The sequence below is a fragment of the Callionymus lyra genome, chromosome 15 (assembly GCF_982586985.1).
Source record: "Callionymus lyra chromosome 15, fCalLyr1.hap1.1, whole genome shotgun sequence".
Lineage (NCBI taxonomy): Eukaryota > Metazoa > Chordata > Actinopteri > Syngnathiformes > Callionymidae > Callionymus > Callionymus lyra.
The window spans coordinates 21,759,978-21,769,096 of record NC_141832.1 but is presented as its reverse complement, the minus strand read 5'-3'; positions in this window follow the sequence as shown (position 1 = coordinate 21,769,096).

The window sequence follows — 9,119 nt, the reverse complement described above, 5'->3', positions numbered from 1 at the left end:
GCTCAGAAATTCGCCATTTCCAATGCACCACTTGTAAATTTCTCTGTGAGTTTCTCCACGGAGCTCAATAAAGTATCTTTTATTCATTCATTATTGTAGCAGTTGCACTTCTGAATGCACATTGTTGTAGTAAGCCTTCAAATATTTGTTAAACTACACTTTAACACACTTTGATATTATAAAAGAAACATTTCAAAATTCATATATTTATACTACTATTAGTAGGTACATTAAAGCACCCTTTATCATTATGTGCCATGACAAAGATATGTGATATACTCACTTGCAGCCTTTACAATGTTTCACGTTCTTAATATGTTGTCTCAGCATCTTTGGAGGTCCATGTTTGATTGTAATGCTGTTGAAACAAAGCAAACAATGTAGGGTTTTTAAGATGTTGATTGGCAAATTCGTATTTGGCCTTTCTCTTTTTTGAGGCTCACAAACATTTGATTTTGTAGCATCTAACTTGGACACACATGGTGTGCCAACCAATATGAGGCCGGGATTACTCACTAGGGAATCAATTATTCTGTCATCGACCATGTCATTCTTTGTGGTCTTCCAGGTTTTGTTCGTAAGCGATGTCTCTGATATGGAATGGTTTTGAAATAACCCCAATATTGCTTGGTCCTTGTAAATGGGATAGTAAAGGATCATATATATAGATGTATCGTAGCACATACAATACAGTGTAGGGATCCCACTGTTAAAACAGTTTTTTTCATGAACAAGTTCATGTATACGTACCATATATATCTTGTTAACACACCTAAATAATGTGTCCCAGTTGTTTTAGTGTTGGTGCTAACTAATTATCTTACGTCGTCGAGATTCAATTTTACACCTGGGCATAACAAATAAACCTTCTCTTTTGGATAAAATGCAGCTATAAATGCATACATATGATCGAAAAAGTAGAAAAGAAATAACAACTGTGGTCGTTTTTAAAAGTTAAGATCTAAAAAATTAAAAAAAGAAAACACTCACTTTTCCTCAGATGTTTTCCATAAGACCGCTCCTGCAATTATTCCCTGACCAAAAATTGCTAACAAAATCTCCTCAGAAAACTCCACCCCTATAAATGGGCTAGCTGTTGGAGTGTAACGAATCCTCCCATAACTTTGATTCCATGCTAGTGTAGAGCCTCTCATTACTTTATAGAGTTAAAATAAATGTTTCTATCAACAGAGTATATCACCAATGTAAGGCATGTAAAAGGCATCTGACGTTTTTCCAGATTCCTAAACTAGTTAGGGTACTTGGCCTATGGTTGATTAATGTAGACGTACCGTAATTTCCGGACTATAAGCCGCTACTTTTTTCCCTCGTTCTGGTCCCTGCGGCTTATACAACGGTGCAGCTTTTCTACGGCTTAATAAATAAAACAAAATAAAACAAAAATAATAATAATAATAAGATTTAATTTAAACTTAAATGCAATCAACAATAAATTAAAAAGGCCTCGTTTAAGTAAAAACATTTATTAAAATAAGAAATCCTTTAAAACTAAATGTTGTGTAGCGGAGTCCCTCTCTCCCTCCTCAGCCCCTCCCCCCGCACCCACGAGTAGCTGAGCAGTTCGCTGACGCCGAGGATTCAGCGAGTCATAGAATCATAGAATCATCATCATCATATCATGATAATCATCATCATAGAATCCTCCCACCGGCACGATCGCGGCAGAGTGAGTTCAACTGAACTGAGAAAGGAACGAATCACTTCATGAATTGATTCGGTTCAGTACGTTCACTCAAAAGATTCGAAAAAGATTCTTTCGAACAAATCGTTCGCGAACGACACAACACTACGAGGCAGATATCTGGCGCCAGGTAACGAGAGCAAAACAAAGAGTAGGAGAGCGTCAGCCACAGTTTGCGCGAAGGAAGTGTTCATGCAAACACCCTCAATATGGAAAACAAACGGAGAAGTGCATATGATGCTGCTTTTAAGTTAAAGGCAATTGATCTGGCTGTCAAAGAAGGAAATGGAGCTGCTGCACGTACCCTTGACATCAATGAATCAATGGTGAGACGATGGAGACGGCAGCATGAAGAACTGATTCAATGCAAAAAGACAAAAAAATCCTTCAGAGGTAATAAAAGCAGATGGCCGGAACTTGAAAACTTTCTTGAGGACTGGGTGAACACACAGAGAGCAGACGGTACCGGTAGTAGGCTGGTTATTTTGATAACGTAAACGGCCGCGGGACTGCACTTTTACTGCCGTGTTACAGGCGAGCACTTTGTATTACTTTGCACCGTTGTATTATTTGTACTCTGCACGAATGCTGTTCGCCATGTCAAAGATGTGAAAGTTTGATTTGAATGATTGAAAGATTTATTGTTAATAAATGGGACGCTTTGCGTTCCCAAACAGTCATCTCTGTCCCGACAATCCCCTCCGTGGTAGCAGGAACCCCTATATACTACGGTAATTACACATCAAAACGCCCGCGGCTTATATATGGAGCAATCTGTATTTTCCCCTAAATTTAGCTGGTGCGGCTTATAGTCCGGAAATTACGGTACTTTTCCGTTAAGACAAGTGGCCATCATAAATTTGGGGATATTTGGGATTTGAGGGGTCTCTCCCAGAGAAATATCCTGGTCCGAAGGCTTTGCCAGCCAGTGTGTAGGCCAGTTAGATCTCATTGTGTTTCTGTGTTGAGAGGCTCCACAGGTATTTGGCAGTATAGTCGGGGCTAGTTAATTTTGTCCGAACATCACGGTGATGGATAAAGTCTCATTGGTGATTAGTTTAGAGTTAGTTTGACGGGGGTTGAAATAGATGGAATAGTTGAGGGGTCTACTATCCAGGGTGTTTGGAAGCTAATTGAGCGATTGTTACTTCAACACTTTAGACACGACAGGCCAGTTAGAGTCTCGTTCCACGTAGCATAGTGTGTCTCTCTGACCTGTTGACGTACTGTCTTTTTATTATTAGTAAACAAGTGATTGGATTTTTACCTTTTTAATTATTGGAGGAATATTAAGTTATATGTTGTATTTGGTCTTAAGACAGTCACTCCTATTCCTTTTTGTCAATTGTGCTATATATATATATATATATATGAACTAATTAGGAAGTTATATAAATAATAATAAATAAATACTAAGTTGTTCATTGACTATTGTTTTGACTTTAATAATTTTAATTAAATGGTATATATTATAGTAAATATATTATTTTCAAATTATTCCATTTAATTTTATTGTTTTTATTATTAATATCTTTATTTACTATTTGTTTTATTGTTTATTATTATCTTGGATTTTATAATATTTTAATTAGTTAATTAAAGTTTTGGTTCTTAATTTAGATTTTTAGATTCTTCCTTTCATATTTTCATTTAATTATTTATTTTGGTAATTGCTTCTTTACCTATTATTTTGAGCATTATTATTAATATTATCGATATTATTATTAATTTGTTCTATTCATTTATTAACCTCATATTTTTAAGAGAAAATAACTATTACTACAGGTGACAAGTTAAAGCTCCTGACAGGGAAGAAAAATAAGAAACGTTACTCATTTCTGTGCATTCACAAAAAATAGAATAGTTACACAAAGTGCTCTTATTGAGCTCCGGATACAGCTAATTAAGATTCAACTTAAATACTTAAAAGTGCTTTTCTAAAGATAGAGAGATGAAAGTTGATGAATGTTCTAGGGTCCTATCATAGCTCCCTATTGGCCACTGGCTGGAGAGCATGGGTCTGGCAGGAGAAGAGGACGAGGGTATGGAAACAAACAAAGAATTTTGGTCAACAATGGTGCATCTTTGGCTTTTAGTCCAGGTACTTTGGTCCAGTTCCCTATTGGTGACACCTTCAATTTTCTGAGCTTTACAAACAGGAACTCAACCTCGCCCAACTCTCCACCAAGAATGAACTTCTGCTCCAGAGAGGGAGGCCCCTGTGTACTGGTTCAACGTGATTGAACATCTGATGGTTTCTCTGATCTTGAAAGGACTTTTGAGACTTCATTCCTATGATCCCCCTTTGGACCCCCCACACTGCACTATGAACTATGTCTTGGATGATGATGAACCTGCTTATGACGACAAATGGCATGATCTGGTCACAAATATGAACTTCACTCTTGCCTGTGGTGACATTTTTTGTGGGTCCTGATGTTGTGGCTGCTGAAGTTGAACTAACAACTGAACAAGGTGTTCTCTGTGATCTCTCTGACACTTTTGTCCCTCATGTTGCTATTGCTGTGGTTGCTGGTGGAGAAGCTAGGGCCCTGAGACACATGATTAAGAAATGCAAAGTTGTTTGCGATTCGGTGAAAAAGCAGACAAATATAGCCTGTTAGAGACATGATATCTTCCTGAGTCTAAGATGTAACAGTAAAAATGTAATCCCAGAATACCATACTCTGATTGCTCCACTCAGAGCTATGATGCCATAAGGCACTAAACAAAAACTTTTGTGGTCAACCGATGCTGAATTTTATTTTAACTAATTAAAATTGACTCTGTCTATAGCTGCTAACTTGTCACCTGCAGACTATACTATAGAGACTAGACTATACAGACTATACTAAACCATTCCATCTTGATGTGAGTGAAATTGATGATATATTGTTCTTTGGGAATTAGAGTTAAATAGTGAAAATGGTAAAAATAGAGACTGAAATACTGTAGGAGGGAAGGTCAAAGAAAAAAACAATAGATTAAGAGATAAATTAAAAGAAACACTGAGAAAAATAAACATGACATTCTTCTCTCTAGTTGAATAAACCAAACACCTATAGACCAAGAGGACATCTCTTTGAAGTGAATATTAAAGAAAATAGGTAAGAATAAGCAAACGAGTAAACTAGAATAAATACTGTATTTCTGTTATGGGTAGATCTGGTCTGACTGACACCTGATCAAATTAACTATAACATTCATTAAACACATTTGAATACACACAACACACAAGACATTCACATAGATCTTACAAATAACACACTGATCTCAGAGATAAACAAACAAACACATGATGTCTTAAATTTTAAATTGAATTAGATAAAAAGTGTCACTGCTACAACCTGCTCCCTGTGTGTGTGTGAGATAATGAAATAATTCCCTCAAACCCCCGCCTCTCTTTCTCTCTTCTCCATGAAGTCAAAACATGACAAACTTTAACATCCACAGATCTACAAAGTTTGGAATACACAACTCATGACACATACACAACGCCCTGATCACCACCTGAATAGATTCATAACTGACCTTCTCATAACTTCTGATCGTTCTTATCCTGTTAGAGGTGGTGTTGAGAAGCTCTCCAGTGAGGGAGAAATAAAAAGCCACTGTCCACTGCAGACTTTTAAATATATGAAATGATCTCCTTGTTAGAAGGTGAACAAGAAACGTGAGCCAACATGAGTAAAGCTAAAACCTTGACTAGCAGAGGTTTAAATGTATGTATGAAAAACTTTAGTTTTAGGAAACTACTCTTTGGACATTTGGTGAAATAGTTACGATGTAGAAATTACCAATCACAAGAAATCATGATTTGAGATAAATACAACTTCCCTCAAACTAATAAGACTTTACTTAATGCTTAAAGAAGGAACAAATTGGTATTATATATTTAAAAGGACATCAAATGGGTTGGAAATTGTCCAAACAAAGAACAGAAAATATCTTATGGTAAAAAACATATTTTCAGAATTTATATATACAGTGGGGCAAAAAAGTATTTAGTCAGCCACCGATTGTGCAAGTTCTCCCACTTAAAATGATGACAGAGGTCTGTAATTTTCATCATAGGTACACTTCAACTGTGAGAGACAGAATGTGAAAAAATCCAGGAATCCACATTGTAGGATTTTTAAAGAATTTATTTGTAAATTATGGTGGAAAATAAGTATTTGGTCACTTCAAACAAGTAGGATCTCTGGCTCTCACAGACCTGTAGCTTCTTCTTTAAGAAGCTCTTCTGTCCTCCACTCCTTACCTGTATTAATGGCACCTGTTTGAAGTCGTTATCTGTATAAAAGACACCTGTCCACAGCCTCAAACAGTCAGACTCCAAACTCCACTATGGCCAAGACCAAAGAGCTGTCGAAGGACACCAGGAAAATAATTGTAGACCTGCACCAGACTGGAAAGAGTGAATCTACAATAGGCAAGCAGCTTTGTGTGAAAAAATCAACTGTGGGAGCAATTATCAGAAAATGGAAGACATACAAGACCACTGATAATCTCCCTCGATCTGGGGCTCCACGCAAGATCTCATCCCGTGGGGTCAAAATGATCATGAGAACGGTGAGCAAAAATCCCAGAACCACACGGGGGGACCTGGTGAATGACCTGCAGAGAGCTGGGACCAAAGTAACAAAGGTTACCATCAGTAACACACTACAACGACAGGGAATCAAATCCTGCAGTGCCAGACGTGTCCCCCTGCTTAAGCCAGTGCATGTCCAGGCCCGTCTGAAGTTTGCCAGAGGGCACATGGAGGATTGGGAGAATGTCATGTGGTCAGATGAAACCAAAGTAGAACTTTTTGGTATAAACTCAACTCGTCGTGTTTGGAGGATGAAGAATACTGAGTTGCATCCCAAGAACACCATACCTACTGTGAAGCATGGGGGTGGAAACATCATGCTTTGGGGCTGTTTTTCTGCTAAGGGGACAGGACGACTGATCCGTGTTAAGGAAAGAATGAATTGGGCAATCTATCGTGAGATTTTGAGCCAAAACCTCCTTCCATCAGTGAGAGCTTTGAAGATGAAACGTCGCTGGGTCTTCCAGCATGACAATGATCCCAAACACACCGCCCGGGCAATGAAGGAGTGGCTCCGTAAGAAGCATTTCAAAGTCCTGGAGTGGCCTAGCCAGTCTCCAGACCTCAACCCCATAGAAAATCTGTGGAGGGAGTTGAAAGTCTGTGTTGCTCGGCGACAGCCCCAAAACATCACTGCTCTCGAGAAGATCTGCATGGAGGAATGGGCCAAAATACCAGCTACTGTGTGTGCAAACCTGGTAAAGACCTATAGTAATCGTTTGACCTCTGTAATATAACCTTTGTTGGCAATAACAAAGTATTGAGTTTACTTTTTGTTATTGACCAAATACTTATTTTCCACCATAATTTACAAATAAATTCTTTAATAATCCTACAATGTGAATTCCTGGATTTTTTTCACATTCTGTCTTTCACATTTGAAGTGTACCTATGATGAAAATTACAGACCTCTGTCATTATTTTAAGTGGGAGAACTTGCACAATCGGTGGCTGACTAAATACTTTTTTTCCCCACTGTATATATATATATATTTTTAATAAATTAAAATAGAATACTATTATCAATCTCTATCAGTGTCAGCCAATGATACAATACACACTATGAAAAAGTGAAACTTGGAATTAAAAGTTAAATTGATTCATTGAAAAAGTTCAATAAGAAATGGAAATATGTTTCTAAAGCGGCTTCTAACGTTCTAAGGCAACTATAAACGTTAAACAAAATAAAAAACAGGGAAAAGAATTGACTCTGAAAAATGTAAGAAAAAAATAAAAAATAAATAAATGATGCCTTCAGGAAAGAAAATAGTAAATAATATATTTAGAAACAACAGAATCATATCAGTCTCTAAATGACCTTTCTTAAAGATAAATCTACCTTAAATCCAAGTTGATCAAAAATAAGAACTAGAGCAAGAGATTGATGGAAAATAAACAATTTGAGTTCCAAAATTGACAACATGTGGACTTGCAAGTGTAATTTATTGAAGGAATTGAATTATATATAATTGGAAATTACTAGTCTTCATCCACATAACAAAGTGATTTGATTGAAGTCTTAAACAAAGTAAACATAAAATAAATACCAATTTGAATGACTACAGTTGAACAGTTCTTGGAGGACAACTTCAATATAAAGATGAAAATGGGTTAATAATGGAAAATAAGGTTCTCAAAATGTTTATGTTCTATTTCTAACAAAGGACAAGAACATAAAACAAAAGAATGAATCATTATAATTATTATCTGAAAAATATTTTATAGAGTATTTTATTTTAATCATAAAGTAAGTCTTAGTTAGTCTTTTATTAATTGGCTAAACTTAGGTCCAGAAATCCAACAACAGAAATGCTAATATAGAAATAAACATAATTAAATAAATAAACGACTGCAGAATAGTTTACACATAGACACGTTTTTCTATTGATATTATCCATTTACTTCAGCAATAGACTTTCAAACCAAATCTAAGAGGAATAATAATGATACAACTAAACTTAGAATATCTTTGTAGCTGATAATGTCATATAATTGATGTCAAATTTAAGGGGGTCAATACCAAGAGTATTATTATTAATTAAATGATTTGACAAAAGATTGGAATATAAAGTTAGTCAAAAAACATTTTTTAAATACAAATAAATAAGGTTGTTTATTTGTCCCTCAGGGGTAGGACTTAGCTGGATAATTGGTTTGTTACATGTTTGGTGATTCTGCCGAACAACACTGCTGAAAGGGGCTCTGTCCAGATTACATTCAATTAGTTAAAATTGTTGGTGTGGTTAACAGCCCGAGAATAAGGTACGACTGTGTTTGACTATCTCTCTGACTTAGGTTGTAAATAGAAAGGGGTTAATTTTGTCTACATGAAGAAGTATGAGTAAATTATGAATATAAAGTATGATATAAAGATGTATTGTTTCTGTTTTGTCCAAAGAACGCGATGCTGTTCATGTCTTTCCTATGTTGTAGGACAAGCTCAATGATTCACTGTTGACGGGGGAGTACGTCAACAACACCTCACATGAAGAGCCAACATCAATGGTCGCCGAAAACGAGGCTGCTCCTTCCTTTTTACCTCGCTAAAGAGGTTTTTCAAAGAAGTGGATACTGGCTCTATATCATTATATATTTTGAAAAAAATCTATACTTCAATATAGGCTTATTAGATTTTAGTTAGTTAGTGTGAATATGTTTGTTTTGATTATTTGGCATTCAATTAATTTAGTTTTAATGCATAATTTGGAATAATATTTTTTGGGGGATTTTCTTTTTTTTTGTTTTTTTGATTTAAGAGAAATGCTCATAATGTATAATTGTATTCATTAAATGAATCTGTGTTTGCCCTGTTGCTTTCTCACA